We start from the raw sequence: 17,123 nt of genomic DNA on the forward strand, positions 1-17,123 counted from the left end.
AACCCTAGGGTCATTCAATTAAAACAAAACAACAACAACGACAGAGGTCTCATTTAGTGGTTTGAACAAAAACCTGGGCGGGATTCTCACTAGTACAAACTGAAGGCCAGAGAATGCAGGGCTCTGATTGGCCCAGCCTGAGCATAAGCCCACCCTTGGAACCAACGGTAGAATCAGCTCCATCTGAAGCACATTGAGAGTGAGGAAATGTTAGTTTCCTACAGTGAAACTGGAGAATGGACTTGGGGAAAAGAGAGACAGATGTTTTTAGTATACATTCAGTATCCACAACAACCATTTTTTTTTGAAAAAAATCTGTAAGATAAGCATTTAAAAGTATGAACTTACAAATTTCTTGAAGTTTTTCTGTTCTTTGACCCCAATGACACTGCCCTGTCACACCTTTTTGATGCCTCCTCTGTCCTTTTCAGTCGTTCTGTTCTTCTCTTTCTTGGGTGCTTAGCTGTAGGGATACTCTGAAGCTATTGTATGTGTTTCTAACTTAGCCATCTCATTCAATTCCTAAACTTTTATTATTACCTCTATATGAATTGCACCCAAATCTAATTATAGCCCTGTCTTCTTTCTCGACTTTTAATAACAAATTTTCCGCTTTTTACCAGTGCTTCTCCTTTGGGTATTTGTAGCAGATTGGCTTGTTTGGGAAGTAGGCTTTGAGATGGAGTATGTTATTAGAGTGTGCTCTTAGGCTCTGTTGAAGGGGAGTGGAGAAAGCAGATTTGGGCGAAGTTGAGCTGTGATGTAGGCCCAATATAAATATATATATATAGTTAGTGGTTATCTAGAAATTGTGAAATCCATATTTAACATAGCAAAGTCTAAAACTAATATCTCTACCCTCCTGAAAAAATATAAGAAACACTATAAGAACATGTTAACTCACATCACTGCATCCCAATTTTCATGTTCTTGTTTAGAATTTTAATCTCTTTAGCACGACTAATTGGACATTATCATGATTGTTTATATAGACAGCCAATACTTATTTAGATTTAACCATATATCATTTTTGTTCATCATTCCTTCTTATCCCTCAGATATTATTTTAGGGTTAGTTTTCTTTCTAAAATATATTTCTTTCGGAAGTTCCTTTAGGAATAATTGGTTGGTTGAGAAATCTAAAACTAGCAGGTCTTGCTTGCTTGAAAATGTCTTTTTTTTACCCTCCTTCTTACAAGATAACTTCATGTATCTACAACTCTAAGCTGACAAGTTTTTCCTCAGAATTTTGGAAGTATTATTTCACTGTCTTCTAATAGTACTACTGATGAAAAATTTGTTTTTGATCTAATTGTCCTTTTGTTTTAAATTGTCCTCTTATATAGGTATTATCTTTTCTCTGTGTGTTTAAAGTCTTTGTCTTTACTGGCGAATTGCAATTTGTTTACAGTTGGTCTATGGAAATTCTTTCATTTGTATCTGAGGATTATATTTGATCAGTTCTAGAAAACTGTGAGATATTATTTCCATTTGCCTCCTCCCCATTCTTTTTTTCTCCTTCTATAACTTTGATTAGATGAGTAATAGACCTTCTTACTCTGTCCTTTGTGCGTCTTAACTCTTTTGTATTTTCTATTCCTGCCTCTCTCTGGGGATTTTGTGTAACTTCTTCAAATTTATCTTCCAATTTGTTATTACTCTCTTTAACTATATCTGTTACTTAACATTAATTGACTTTATAACGTCAATTATTATATTTGTCATATTTAGATACTGCATTTGATTTTATTTCAAATATGCTTGATCATTTTTTATAATCTCTTTTTCTTTCTCTAAAATTTTATTTTATTTCTTAAATTATAGTAAACATAATATTTTATATTTGGCATCAAATAATTCCAATATCTGCAGTCTTTGTGGGTCTGCTTCTGCTGTTAGTTTTTTTCTACTTAGTCTTATTTTTAATAACTTGTTTCCTCACGTATTTTGTGCTTTTTGATTCGAAGCTTATATTCTTTGGAACTTTATCTTTGGGAATTCAAGGTTGGTGTTTGTTTATGCTAGACACCTAGAAGCACTACTGAGCCAGGATCACTTGAATAAACTATATTTTGTCTAGGAGTTGTAGGGTTACCACACAGAAACTGTGGGTTTTGACCTGTGTAAGGATAGGCTTGTGAATTCTCAGGGGAAATTTTTTTCCTTTCCACCTCAGCCAAGATATGAACAAGCAAGTACAGTAAGGTGCCATTTATGGACGGGGATACATTCTGAGAAATATGTCGTTGGGCAACTTAGACATCGTGTGAACGTCATTGATTGCATGTACACAAACCTAGATGCTGCCTACTACACAGTTAGGCTACGTGATACAGCCTATGGCTCCTAGGCTACAAGCCCGTACAGCATGTTACTGTACAAAACAACATGAGATTAAATCAAGCACAAGAGAAAATGATGCCATCAAGAGACGTGATAAACATGAGCTGTATGAGGCTGCTGCCAGCATAACAGGGTATACTATTTTACAGCAAACTTTTTTTATTAGTAGAAAGAGCACACTTTAAAATAACAAGAAAAAGCATAGTATAGCAAATACACAAACCAGTAACATAGGTGTTTATTGCCATTATCAAGTATTATTTACTGTACATAATTGCATGTGCTATACTTTTATATGACTGGCATCGCAGTAGGTTTGTTTATACCAGCATCACCACAGACACATGAGTAATGCATTGCACTATGAAGTCACAATGGATACTACGTCACTGGGTGATGGGAATTTTTTAGCTCCATTATAATCTATGGGACTGCCATCACATAGATAGTCTGCGATTGACCAAAACGTCATTCATGTGGCTCCTGACTATGTCCGCTTCATCTCCCTCTTCAAACATTTTCCTAATTCATCTACTGAAGGTGTCACCTTTTCGGCAGACACCTTCAGTAGATGAATTAGGAAATTCTCAAGTTTATGCAGTCTCTCCTATGGCACCTCACTCCATGCAGGTACCTGGCTTTGTCTCACCAATCCCGCACACTCAGCCCACTAAAACTCAAGGCCAGGAGTCAACAACCTTTTCTATAAGGGACCAGATATAATCATTGTAGGCTTTGCAGGCCATGTGGTCTCTGTTGCAACTACTCAGCTCTGCCATTTTAGCACGAAAGCAGGCATAGACCATACATAAATGAATGGGTGGGGTTGTGTTCCAATAAAACTTTATTTACAAAAACAGGTGGCAAACTATATGTGATTCGCTGACCTCTGCTCTTGTTCATCAGGAATTGACAAATGCTCTCAATTGACAGAGGCCAATTTCCTTATTTCCTTACCTATGTAGAATCGTGCTTTCTTCTTAGGTCAGGTCTCTGAGGATTTTACTTACAATTTTGCCAGTCATGCCTTTATAAAGATGTTTTAAATGCAGTTGAGTTGTTCTGGGCCAGGAGTTGTTTCTCTGGATGTCTACTCCATCATTGGTACAGATTTTCTCAGACTGTCAAGCTGCTCAGAGACCTTTAATAAACACGCTTGCTTAACGTATTAAGTTCAGATTTCTCAGGTGGACATTTAAGGTTTTTGATTATCTGTCTGTAGCTTATCTTTCCAAGTCTTAGTTTCCTTACAATTACCATGTTTTCAGCCAAATTAGAATACTCACACTTTCTTGAATAAGCCTTTCTCTCTCCCTATCTCTCTCCCATTTTTATGCTGTACGCTGTACTATCCTTACATGTTTGTTTTCCATGGCAACAGTAGCCAGTTCAAAGATGCTTTTATGTTCAGATCTCACCTCAGATACCATCTCCTTTGTTTTCATCTCAGTTGGATATACTCTGTCTTTCCTCAGTGTTCTGCCCTATGTTATGATTATTTGTAAAATTGTTTTGACCACCTCTGCTAAATTGTAAGCTCATTGAGGACAGAGAACATTCCTTATCCAACTTTGTAGATTTTCTTATTCCCTCACAGAGTACCTAGCATTATATTTTAAAAATAGCATGTACTTAAATATTTGCAAAATGAATGAATACATAACATTTTTTTTCAACTTGGGAAAACTCAATATTTTATTGTAAGGCCCATGTTATTTTTCAAAGGTCCATCTTTAGTTCTTCCTTAGGCTTATCAGTCACTCATTACAGCCATCACATTCCTTCAGGAAGAATGACAGTCATGCTTATGTCCTACAAGCCATGTACAATCTCTTTTCGTGGTGTCTGAAGTTATTGCTGGCAAAATAGTGACAACACCCAAAGATAACTACTGTTAACAGTGTACATATTGTTAACATTTCCCATTGTATAGCACCCTTTCACAATATGACGTTTTCATGGCTACTTAATAATCCATCATACGGATATAGCATGATTCATGTCTGACCAATGCCGATGTTAAACTTTTAACGTAATACAAGATGTGATCAAACAATGCAGTGAATGTTTACATTAAATTTATTATAGTAAAAGACACATTGTCCTTAATCCCCCTCAAAATACCGCCCTCCCACCCCCGGCTTCGAACACACTTCTTGCCACTTTCTGAAGCAGCTCTGGGAGTCCTCTTGCATGAGTGTCTTTAGTTGCACTGTTGTGGTGGGCTCCATGTCCTGAATTGATTCAAAATGTTTACCTTTCATGATAATTTTGACTTTGGGGAAGAGCCAGAAGTCTCACGGTGCCAGATCTGGTGAATAAGGTGGATGAGGACACACCATAATGTTTTTATTTGACAAAAATTGCTGTATACCAGAAGTGATGTGTGACATGGAGAATTGTCACGATGGAGGATGATTTACGGCACACTTTAAAACACACCTTCTCTCAACCGTAGCTCACACCCGACTGACTACACCGAACGAGTTGAAACTTGTCACACACTGTTATTAAGTTTCTATGCGCTGCTTCCTGTATTGAAGATCCCTGCCTTTCCGTTGGATGGCACTCGGCAGCAGTCACCATAGTTTCTGATCACAACGGAAAGGCGCCATGTCACACATCACTTCTGGTATGGAAATTTCTGTCAAATAAACACATTACGGTGTGTCTTCATCCACCTTATTCACCAGATCTGGCATCGTGCAACTTCTGGCTCTTCCCCAAAGTCAAAATGATTCAAGACATCGAGGCAGCCATGACAGCACAACTAAAGACACTCATAAAAGAGGACTTCCAGAACTGCTTCAGAAAGTGGCAAGAATGATGGGATAAGTGTGTTCGAAGTGAGGGAGAGTATTTTGAGGGGAATTAATGACAATGTGTTTTTTACTGTATTAAATTGTTTTAATGTCAACATTCACGGTATTTTTTAATCATAGCTCGTATTATTATAAATAATGTTATAATGAACTGCCTTGTATGTAATTTTCCACTTCTCTGCTTATTTCCTCAGGATAAATTCTATCAAGTGAAGGAAATGCCGAGTCAAAGAGACTGAACATCTTTAAAAGCGTTTTCTCTTGCTAAATTGCAACCAGAGTATTGGACCAATTGGGACCTCCACCAGCAATACAGTGCCCATTTAATGATACACTCTCCAGCTTTGGATTTTTTTGGTTAGTTACAATTTTTTTCTTTATTTGTTTTTGAGTGCTAATTTATCAGGTAAAATTTGATCACAGTTTTAAGAAAATGTACGTTTCTCTTATTGATACATATATATGTATACACACACACACACACACACACACACACACGTCGTCGACTAGCCCTTATACTTTTTTTGTTTTTTTGTTACTTACTTGTTCATTTATATTTTCTATTGTGACATTTGTCTTTTTTTATGATTTATATATTAAGGAATCGATTCATTGTCTATCACATAGGTTACAAATATCTTCCCATTTTCATATATGTCTTTTCTTTTTGTTTATAACAATTTTTTGCCTTAAAAAATTTTTAATTTTGACATAATTTCAGACTTTTAGAAAAGTTATAAGATTAGTACCAAGAATTCTCAGATACCTTCATCCAGAGTCCTCAAATGTTAACATTTTATTACCTTTGTCTTATTCCCTTCTCCATTTTTATCTGTTGGTATCAATCTGTTGGTATCTATCTATTGGTATATATTTGAACCATTTACCAATAAGTTGTAGTCACGAAGCTATGACATTTAGAAAAGTAGCTGTAAGGATTTTCAAAATAGACTTTATTTTTTAGGACAGTTTTAGATTTACAGAAAAACTGAGAAGATAGTACAGAGTTCCCACATACCCCATACCTAGTTCCCTCTATTTAACATTGTACTTAAAATGAATGAACCAATATTGATACATTACTATCAGCTAATGTCCATCGTTTATTCGGATTACCTTAGTTTTTACCTAATGTCCTTTATCTGTTCCAGGAGCCCATCCAGGACACCATGTAACATTTAGTTGTCATGTCCCTTTAGGCTCCTCTTGACTATGGCAGTTTCTCAGACTTTCCTTGTCTTTGATAATCTTGACAATTTTGAGGAGTACTGGTCAGATATTTTGTTGAATGTCCCTCTTTTGGAACTTATCTAATATTTTTTCTTAGGATGTTGTTGGTTCTGGAGAGGCAGACCAGAGACACAAAGTGCCATTTTCATCACAACAAGGTGCACGCTATTGACATGATTTGTCACTGTTGATGTTTACCTTGACCTGAGGAATACAGAGTCTTTTAAGGCCTATATAGACATAATCAGTAGTATTTGGGTCAGGTCAGCTATTCTGAACAAATGTTGGAGGTTCAAGTTATCTTTGAATCATCATGAAAACTATACAGTAGCCAGAGAACTATTGTATTCATTGCAATTCATGGACCTGAATAATATGTGGATGGGAATTCCCTCACTGTATGATTAAATTTATACAGTGTGTTTTGGTAATGCTACCATCTAGGAATTAATGTTAAAACAAAGTCTTAAGATCAGTTCTTTAATACATGTAGTATATTATGTGAACTGCACACCTTTTTGCATGCATCCATATGGAGGTAGGGATGTCTGTGTGTCTGTATCCCAGATGGAGCCTTTGATTTTCTAGGATTGTTTTGCAAAGGAACACATCTTATCTAGAAATGATCTAGCTGTCTTGTTTTGACTATCCTTGTTTCCACCCACTGAATAAAACTTTTGAATGCTGGAGCAGTTAAATTTCCCACATCCTCCATTTGATCATTTCCAGGAGCCAATAAGAAAGTTTAGTAAAGTGAATCTGAATGATTTATTTGTACAGAAAGAATGAATTTCCTCTTAGTCGTACATCCGACACCCACACGATACCTCATCTGTGGTGCTGGGAAGGAACACTTTCAGGAGAAATTTGATGCCCAATTAGTGTGTTTTAATTTAGTCAGTGGGATTTCCATCTGGCTCTAATGTGTATTCTGGAGGGTTTGACTAGAACAGAGTTAAACAGTTTATTAGTTTGTGAGATGGGGTCAGTAGGTACAAAGGACTTTCCACACAAGCAGGATTTTATAAATTGAGTGTTTTCCCTCATTTTGTTAGTGGCAGGATGACCAGGGACAGAGAGAGCCTGTGCTACTTATTTTGTGATTAAAAAAACCTTAATATAAATAGTTTAAAATAAGAAAGAATGTCACAAAAATGGATGGTAGATAGATGTCTTCTCTTCTAGAGAATTTGGAAATTTACAGGGACCTAGATATCTGGCAGATAGGTAAATGTTTCCCTGTTCTGGACTACGAGGCACAAAACTTTATCTACTTTAGATAAGTGCATTTTGCATAAGTAAAAAGTATGTGTTTAAAGAGTTTTATTTTGTATCTATATATATAGAGAGAAGGGGGAGGTCAGAGAGAGAACCTACTCAACTTTCAAAACTTCCCTATGTTGGGTACATTCACACACTAATATTGGAACTAATAACTCAAGCACCACAGAAATATCTAAGATAAAAATAAGCCTATTATAAAAGTGAAGTTTTCACTGAATGTTTTGATACTTATTCTACCTAAAAACAGAGGGGATTCCAGAAGTTTCGGATCCTGGCCAAAATATCCTGTTTTCCATGTTGTCACATGTATCTTTTTAGTTCATATCAAGCAGGCGTATGTTGCGTTTAAAGGCCCTCCGTTGTTCAGTTTCCATCCACTTGCGTGTGGTCTTAGACGGACGATATGGTCCATGCACTTCCCTAAGAATTACGCTTTCTTCTTGGGCTCCCTCGTCTCTGGTCGTTCTGGCCCATTGTTCAGTAACGTCCACACTTCGTTATCTCTTACCATTTTCCCTGCTGTGTACTTAGAGTCACACTTATGGTTTAGATTTTCCGTTTTTCATGAAGGCATCGTAATGCAATCTCCAGTGATTGTGACATATTCCGTTTGAATAGGAAGTCTGAGTGTGATCCTTTTGACAGTTCGTCCTGGTTTCAGAGGATTATGAACTCATTCTTTTTAAGAGAAAGGTGATTGTATACCTATAAAACTTTTGAAGGTGGCCTTTGCTAACTTGCGAGTCCGATTGTGTTTAATCATCACTACTAAGATATAATTGTGCAAGCTCCAGGCAGAGGCGTTTCCCACAAAAACATTCAGACCTTCCAGGAACAGGACCAGAAATTTCTCCATATGTCTGTAGACTGAACCTCAGGATGTCTGCGAACAGTTTACTGTTTCCACTGTACCCTTAAGTTTGTTTCCCAGCCATGAAATTGCCCATGAGAAAGAGTCGTGCAACTGCTCACTGTTAGTCACTTTATATTTCCTGAATATTCCCTGTTTAATTTCCCTGGTAGCTGGCAATAACATCCAGGATTTAAGTTGCTAAAGGGAATTCGGGAAAACCCACATAAATGTCTAAGATGAGGTTTGGCAAGCTATGCGTCTTGGTGACATAACAATGTCATAACTAGAGATTTCATCAAACAGAGGAGGCAGGAAATCCCCACCGTTGCCAGACACCCACTTAAACTCACTGGAGTCTGAGGATCATCGTTTGTTAAAAATGGATTCTACACAGTTTTAAATCTGATGATCAGGCTCCTGGAATACAAATTTGGACCTGGAGTTTAGATGCACTGAGATTTCTTTTAAAATGGGCATCTTAACGGATTTCTTAGACAAAGAAAAGAAAACTTAGTAAAGTTCCCGTAAGGGGAGCAACGGCTTCTCCATGAAAAGCCTGGCTCTGCTCCCTCCGTATGGGGCTTCAGCTCCAGGGACAACACACTGGGCCTCACCAATCAGCCAAGCCAACCACAGCAATCAGCGTGACGACGGAGTTCCCAGGCTGGCTTTGCTCATGCACATGATTATTAATTTTACAAATTGTTACTTTATGTATTGTAAAAATTAAATTTATGGGGGGTAATATTGGTTAATAACGTATAATTTTCAGGTGTACAAGATTATAATTTGACATCCGTATACTGTGTGCTCCCCACCCAAAGTCCAGTTTCCTTCAGTATCCAAACTACATAAAGAACTCACACAACTCAAGAACAAGAAAACAAACAATCCAATGATTTTTAATTTAAGACGGAATTCTATAAGTTGAGGTATTAAATTTATCTTTATTCCTGTAAAAATGGTCCAATGTGTTCTGAATTTTATCCCATCTTCGATGTTTTATAGTTTGTAAGTTTTAATTATTTCAAGGTAACTTTCCCTTTTGTTCCTTTTTCTGTTTTTATTGTGGTTTGGATCTAAGAATATGACCAAATTCTGTTCTAGAATTTGATAACTTTTTATTAGAGAGACCTGTGTGCTTGAAAAGGAAGTTCGTTGTTCTACTCTTTAGTTTTCTCCTTTTATACTTGCTAATTCTGTCCTACTTATTATATCATCCTTTCTTTGTCTAATTCTTTGATATTTAATTATATCTCATTGGTAAGTATTGAGGTCACTGGTTACCATTATATATGTCTAGTTGCTGTATTTCCTCCATTTATGACATTTTTATTATATTAATTGGATTATGAAATGAGTTTTATGTTTTTATTGTTTAATGGTCTACCATTACACAGTGATTTTATCTGTTAATGCTTCTTGCTGTGGCATTGATTTAATCTGATACTATGGTGACCTGCTCTGCTCTTCTTAAATTTGTGCAGGTGTCTTAGAATGTAGACCACATTGTTATTTCAAAAGTTGACATCAGTCCATGTTTATGTAACTCCTGTTGACAACAGATTGTTGAATTTTGCTGTGTAGTGAAGTCTAGTCTATTTGCTTATGGTGTTATAATTATATCTCCAAATTTACATCTTCAGCCCTAAACTCACCCCTCAACTCCAGATCTTGGATGTCTCATAGGCATCTCTGTTTGTTTCCTAGAGTTCCCTTGACAATGTACCACATGGCTTAAAACAATAGAAATTTATTGCCTCATAGTTCTGGAGGCCAGAAGTCCAAAACCAAGGTGTCGGCAGGGCCAGGCTCCCTAAGACTCCAGGTAGGATCCTTCCTTGCGCTTTCCAGCTTCTGTTGGTGGCTGTCAATCGTTGGTGTTCCTTGACTTGCAGCTGCGTCAGTCTCTGCTCCATCTTCAAATGCCCGATCTTCTTATAAGGACACCAGTCATATTGGATTAGGGCCCACCCTACTCCAGTGTGATCCCATCTTAACCAATTACGTCTTTAAGACCTCTTTTCCAAATAAGATCTCATCTTAAGGTACTAGGGGCTGGGACTTCAATATTTCTTTTTGGAGGACACAACATTTTTATATAATTTTAATATAAAATTCTATAAAATGTTTTTATATAAAAATTTTTAAAAGGTTTATATAATTTTTAACAGCTTTGTTGAGCTATCTTCTTGTGGTTTTTTGAGATAGTTTTGCCTTAAGACCTAAGTATTTGCTTGTCTTTGCCTCGGTCTCCTTCCCCTAATCTTCTCATGGCTTACTTAGATCTCCGAACTCTCTGCTCAGAACTTAGTTCTTCAAAGAGACTTCTACTCACCACTCTCCTCCACTTATGCTGTTTGTTGTTTTAGCACATTTTACGTTTGTTTACCACTGTCCATTTCCCTAACTAGAATGTAGGACCTATGAGAGCAGGAAATTCATCTTGCATCTGACCACTATATTCCCAGGGCCTAGAACAGTGCCTGGCACACAGAGGGCACTCAATAAATAGGTACTGAATTAATACAAGAGTGACTATGATTGTAGCATCACCCATTTTCTGGTTGCTTTATTGAGCAGAGATCTGAATCAGAGGGAACAGGAAGATGTAGGGGAAGAGTGTTTACTAAGTAGACTGGGGGACGACAGTACGTGTAAAGGGCCTGAGGCAAGAGTGTGTTTGGCATGTTCACATAACAATGGGGTTGGCCAGGGAGTGAAGGCAAGTAGCAGGAGATGTAATCCGAGAAGGGGACCATATCAAGTTGCTCTCCTCTTGCCCATCACGTCTGGCCACCTGGTGTTCTTTCCCTGGTTGTTCTAATGGTTGTCTTCTCGTTTTTGGTTTAAATGTGACCTCCCTTTCGTTATTCTGTGTCACAGCACCATACAGCATTTATCACCAGCAGTAAATCTGTTTACTCTTTATTTTTTTGCCCCACTACCCCAACTGGCACATAAGTGCCATGCAGGTCAAGACTATATTTGTTCAATAATTGTTGTGCTTCTAGGACCTCGTATGGTGCATGTTCCCACAAGCGTTGGTTAAATGAATGAAGGGAAATAACCTTCTATTGGTAAATGAGCTCCCCTGAGTAGTTTAATTCAGTTTATTAAAAAAGTTGTCTCTCTTTTACTGGGAGGAAAGAAAGAAGAGAAAGGCAACCATATCTAAATATGTCCCTACCTCCCATATTTATTACCAAATCATATGGTTATATTTCTGGCATTCTCCTGTGTGACATTGCTTGATTCCCATGCCCTTAGAGCATATCCCTTATGAATACTACGGCTCTGTTTTTCTCTTTACCACATGTATCAAATTTTTATCCAAAATATTTTCTTAGTGTTTCTTGATTTTCTTCTCACATATTCTTCATAACATTAACCTTATAAGGCATGTAAATATTTCTAGTCGGAGCTTAAACCAGAAAAAAGTGAAGTTAATTGCGTACAGTTAATAAGTATATCAAGGAGCTTTTATTAAGTGGTTTGTTTACTGATTTTGTACCTATTTGTTTTCTGCGTATTACTATATACAAGGCACTGGGGTCCTGGGGTGAGCCGAGCTGGAGAGACACAGTTCCTGCTTTCCCAAAGCTTATGTTCTGTTGTGACATAGGTATTAAAAATTATTTACATAAGAAATTATTGAATTACAACTTACATGTAAGTGACACACAAAGGAAGAGTGAGTATACAATGCTATGAAATTATCTTACAGTGGAACCTGAGCTAGTCTTAGGGGTCAAGGAAAGCTTTGCTGGTTGCCTCCCAATAATCATTTGTTCCTTTTTTGTTACCAACAGAACCCCGATTTTATTTGGATCAGCAGGATAGCCACCTTAAAAACTCCGTTTTTGTACCCCCCTTGCACCTAGGGATGTCCAGTGATGACCCAGGCGTAACCAGAGAGATGGGAGAAGCGGACGGAGTGCTGGGTGAGTGTTGTTTTCTTGCGTTAGGCACCACCTTTCCGTCCTCAGCTCTTCCTTCCACTTCCTGCCGCTAGGAGATGTCCCTGGAGTGACGTGAGGATTGTAGTCACGTGCTGACAATGGTAGAGCCCGGGGCTTTCTGACATCTAGGCCCTACTGCACCTGGCCTGGATTTTCTGTCCCTGCTTCTTGTTCATTGGTGACAATGAGCCCCTTTCTGACTAAGCCACAGGAGATGGGTTTCTACTACACACAGTCAAACCAATTCCTGATGCGTACAGCTTACTTGAGGATGTGACATTTGAACTGGGCTTTGAAAGGTCTGAGTAGCAACTAACTTGGAAAAGAGGGCCAAGGAAAGAATACTTCCCAAGGGCTTTGCTCAGACCCGGGACTTTTGAATACCATGGGTTCATTGTCCAAGTTCGAGAGTATTGGATTAGGACTTCTCAAACACCTCTGAACTTGGCCTGGGGATGACGTGCTGCGGAGAAAAGTCTAGTAGTACTAGCAGTAGTAGTAACAGTAGTAGTAACAGCAGTAGCAGCAGTAGCAGCAGTAGTAGTAGCAGCAGCAGTAGTAGTAGCAGCAGTAGCAGTAGCAGCAGCAGTAGTAGTAGTACTTGCTAACACTTGCAGTGTGCCAGACACTGTTCTAAAGGATTTGCACGTGTTCCTCATTCAGTCCTCATAACAGCCCTTTGAGGAACATGCTGTAGTTGTCCCCATGTTCCAGTTGAGGAATTGGGAGCAAAGGGAGTTGAAGACATTTGCCCCAGGTGGCATAGCTGGTCAACGAGAGGTCAGGGTTGGACCCCAGTCGTGGGGCTCAAGAGCCTGAGCTCATTTGTTCTTGACAGGCAGAGCTTGACCCAAACCCCGAACTCGTTCCTGCGTCCTTCCCTTTGATGACGAACAGGATTCCTGAGATGTGTGCACAGACATAGGAAATGTTGACTGTTCTGACCGAGGAGTGTACTTCTGGATTCTAGTCCTCAGGAGCCAATAAGCCAACTAGGCAGTGGGTTTGGAAAACTTCACGTAGATCTTCTCCTTTCTATAGCTTTTGGGATGCCTACTGAAAGACTTGTTCCCTTGCATTTTGAAAAGCAGGTATGTCTATACCTATCCCTATAGATATATCTATACCCTGCTTCAAATTCTACTGGTTTGTTCCATTTCTGATAAAAATAATTATCCCAGTTCATGCAGAGCTTATTCCAGCATCTAGACCCTTGCTTTATCCATCGTCCACTCCTCGTTCTGGAAGCCCCTCGAACAATCTAAACCTACCTCTTTAGGTCCAGCTTGAGACGACTCAGAGAGTAATCCACTGACTACTAGTTCAAAATTAGTTCCAAAACTGTTTGTTACTGGTCTGCAACAAGATGAGTAGAGGTATTAAGAGTAAGCATTTAGAGACTTCTGGGCAATTTAGCATTACCCAAAAATCCAGACACATGGTCCACGAGTGAGTGTGTGGACAGGGCATAACTCTGGGTGCAGCTGAACTGACATGATGAGTTGGATATAGCATGAGTTGTGCTGCTGTCTGGGCGGTAGGACCACTTGTTGGTTCACGATGGATTGAAAATTAAAAGTGATCCTCACCATCGATAGTTTGAGAATCACTGCTCTAACCCATATCTGTTTTCCCATTTGTGAGTGATTCATCCTGGTAATTCAATTGGTATCATGTAATCTCACCCTGTACCATATATACATGATACATATATATGACACACACACATATGACGCATATATATGATGCACATATGACATATATATGACATATGTGACACACATATAACACACACATACACACACATATATATATCCTTCATTCTAGTTGTTTCATCTATGGCGGTCTCACCTCCTTGCTTGTATTGCAGGACCTCTGATGGCAGATGCCGTCCCTTCTCTTCTCTTGTGTTTCCATAGCACTTAGCACGATACTGTCTGAATACAGTAGGCACTCAGGGTTTTTTGCTTTTGCTATGATTCAAATTATAAGATGAGGTAGTATTGGGCAGGCAGAAGGAGAAGAATCTACTTTGCCTCACTTGGTGCTAAAAGGGGAGAAAAATCCCTAATAACTCATTTTTTAGAAATACAAGGTCAATAAAGAACCTTCAGACAAACTATTGTAATGACCGTTTATGGGAGCCGGTTGTGTGCCAGGCATTGTGGTAGATTTATTTACACACATTATTTCATTTAATCTTTATACCATCTCTTACAAGTAGGTATAATTACCCCCATTTTGCAGATGAAGGAAATGAGGTGTCAGGTTGAGAGACTAGCCCCAGGTTACAGAGCCCCTAAATAGTAGGGGTCTGTCTGACTTCAAACACCTTTTCTTACTCCCATTAGCACAGCAGTTATTGCCAAAAGGGAATGTTACTGGATATAGATTATACTTTAAATGTACTCTCACATTTTTTTCAAAAACAGCTTTCTTTGTAATTGCTTTGATGTCTTATATTTCCATTAAAGCTTTTCCTTTATATACTTAACTTTTACTTCAGAGGATGGTGCAAAAGCTACGCTCAGTCTTGGCCATCTAGCAAATTACAATTCCAGCTTTACCTTGGAATCTCCTGGGAGCAGAGAGAGACAAAGCCTTCTTCTCTGGGTGTAATTAGGCTGTAATTCAGCCTCCTCGCCAGGGAGGTCGGGACATGCAGCTTTAGCAGAGATCTGAGTCCTGCCATTGAGAACAGTACACGCGTTACATGCCTCTCTGGTGTGTCATCATACTGTTTCTAGTATGGGGTTTTCAGATGCCGCTTTCGGGTTCTGTGGGGATAATTGTTTTTTAGTGTTTCGGGAGTTTCCAAGCCTTCTATTATTTAATTTAAATGTATATTTATTACACATCATAATAGGATGTCTTTGAAAATTATTTTGACAACTTGCTATCCTGAGTTAGAATTGAATCGCCGTTTTGATAAGACAAAGACACATTTAATATCGACTAAGATAGTCAACCTGGTTGTTTAATTATCCTCCAGAACATGCATTTATAATTGTATACGTTTAAGTGTATTTTATAAAATTGAATTGATCACTTAAAGGATAAAGTTGGATAGGGGTAAAGTGAAGATTTTTTTTTATGGTATTTGAATTTCTAAATCAGAATCAGGTCTATCCTTTAAAAATGACTTTTATGGTTTCAAAAACAAAGTTACCAGGAATTGTCTGTATTCAATTGAGTTCTTGGGTCCTTAACAAATTCAAAAGAAGTTTAATTATGGAAAGATGGTTGAGAAACAAATTCTGTCTTTTGTTTGTTATGAGGCAATCTAGTAATTAAAAAACAGAATAAATGTGACTCAGGATATTATTATAAGGAGGGAAAATAGAAGGAAGGAAAAAAGTGAATTTTCCTCTTTGAAATTTAAGTGGTCTGCCAAAACCTAGTTTACTTAGTGTGGTACCTCTTATGTTTAGGAATTAAGTAATTTAGTCAATTATCTGCTCGTCACTGTTCCTTTAATCCCTCACATCTAATCGGTGATCCTAGCCTGAATTCTATCTGCTAAATAAAACTCTTAATCTGTCCCTTCCTCTCCAATCCCACTGCCCTGCAGCTACTTTATCTCTTGCCTTTTAACTGGTCTCCTTGAGTCCAGGAGCTTCCATTCTCCAATCCACACTACTGCCAATCCAAACTACTGATGGTGTTTTCCAAAACATATAGCTCATCACCTCACTCCCACTTAACCTCCTTCCATCTTCGTTTCTCCTGGGAAGAAACAAAAAAGGACAAGATAAAACATAGACACAAAATAAGGGTAAGGACAAGATGAAACACAGAGGCCTCACCTTTGAACTCTTGCCCACCCTCCCTTCTGCATTATCGCTGGTATTCCAGCCTCAGGGACAAGCCACTTAGTCCTAGGTCTGACCTCTGGATCACACTGTGCGCTGGGCCTGGAACGTTCTTCTTCAGCCTGCCTGCCTGCCTTCCCCGAGGCTCCATCACTTCCTTGATAAACTCTCTTCCCCTCTCCCTGCTTCGATTTAACCAAAATCTCAGTGCATTTTCAATATCAATCTAGGTTACTTAAGCTTTAATTATTACATTTGTATCTAATAATTGTATTTTAATAGCGGTGTGGCACCGTGGTTGAGACCTCGGGCTCTGATGCCAACTGCCTGGGTTTCAAATTGGGCTTTGCCATTTCCTAGCTGCGTTGTCTGGGTACATTGCTGATGCAATGTGTACTTTCAGGTCATTCATCCGAATATGGGGATCACAACTATATCCACTTTAGTGAAGAATCAGTGCACAGAAAACTCTTGGAACACTGGCTGTAACCAGCTGACGTTTACTGAGCGATTTGTTCATTCCATGAAGAAGCCATGATGTGAGTTCCATTGATTTTATTTGAGAAAATGCTTTAAAACTTCATGATGTTTGTTATTGCTGACTTCATTCGTAAGATAAAGAAGGGGATAAGGTTAAAAATCAATTGTAACAAATTGTTATTCGTTGGTAGAGTTTTACTCAGGAAAATGAAAAACTGAAAGGGCTTTTATACCCTTGGGCAGAAATGTTCAATGCGGTTTTTGAATTTTAGTAATTGGTAGATCATCTGTAACTTATTACACTCATTTGCTGGGTTGCTGAAGAATCCATTGCTCG

The 17,123-nt window shown here is 38.3% G+C and overlaps 1 long non-coding RNA gene across 1 annotated transcript in view; it reads left to right on the top strand.

The window, feature by feature from the left end:
• Positions 1-5,365: 5,365 nt before the first annotated feature.
• LOC117026802 (uncharacterized) overlaps positions 5,366-17,123 on the top strand; it is a 112,062-nt gene continuing 100,304 nt past the window's right edge. The window contains exons 1-3 of the long non-coding RNA XR_004423821.1: positions 5,366-5,522; positions 12,417-12,476; positions 16,710-16,845. This is a non-coding gene — a long non-coding RNA (uncharacterized LOC117026802). The remainder of the gene's footprint in view (positions 5,523-12,416; positions 12,477-16,709; positions 16,846-17,123) is intronic.

Source organism: Rhinolophus ferrumequinum, chromosome 9 (assembly GCF_004115265.2).
Source record: "Rhinolophus ferrumequinum isolate MPI-CBG mRhiFer1 chromosome 9, mRhiFer1_v1.p, whole genome shotgun sequence".
In the NCBI taxonomy this organism is placed as follows: domain Eukaryota; kingdom Metazoa; phylum Chordata; class Mammalia; order Chiroptera; family Rhinolophidae; genus Rhinolophus; species Rhinolophus ferrumequinum.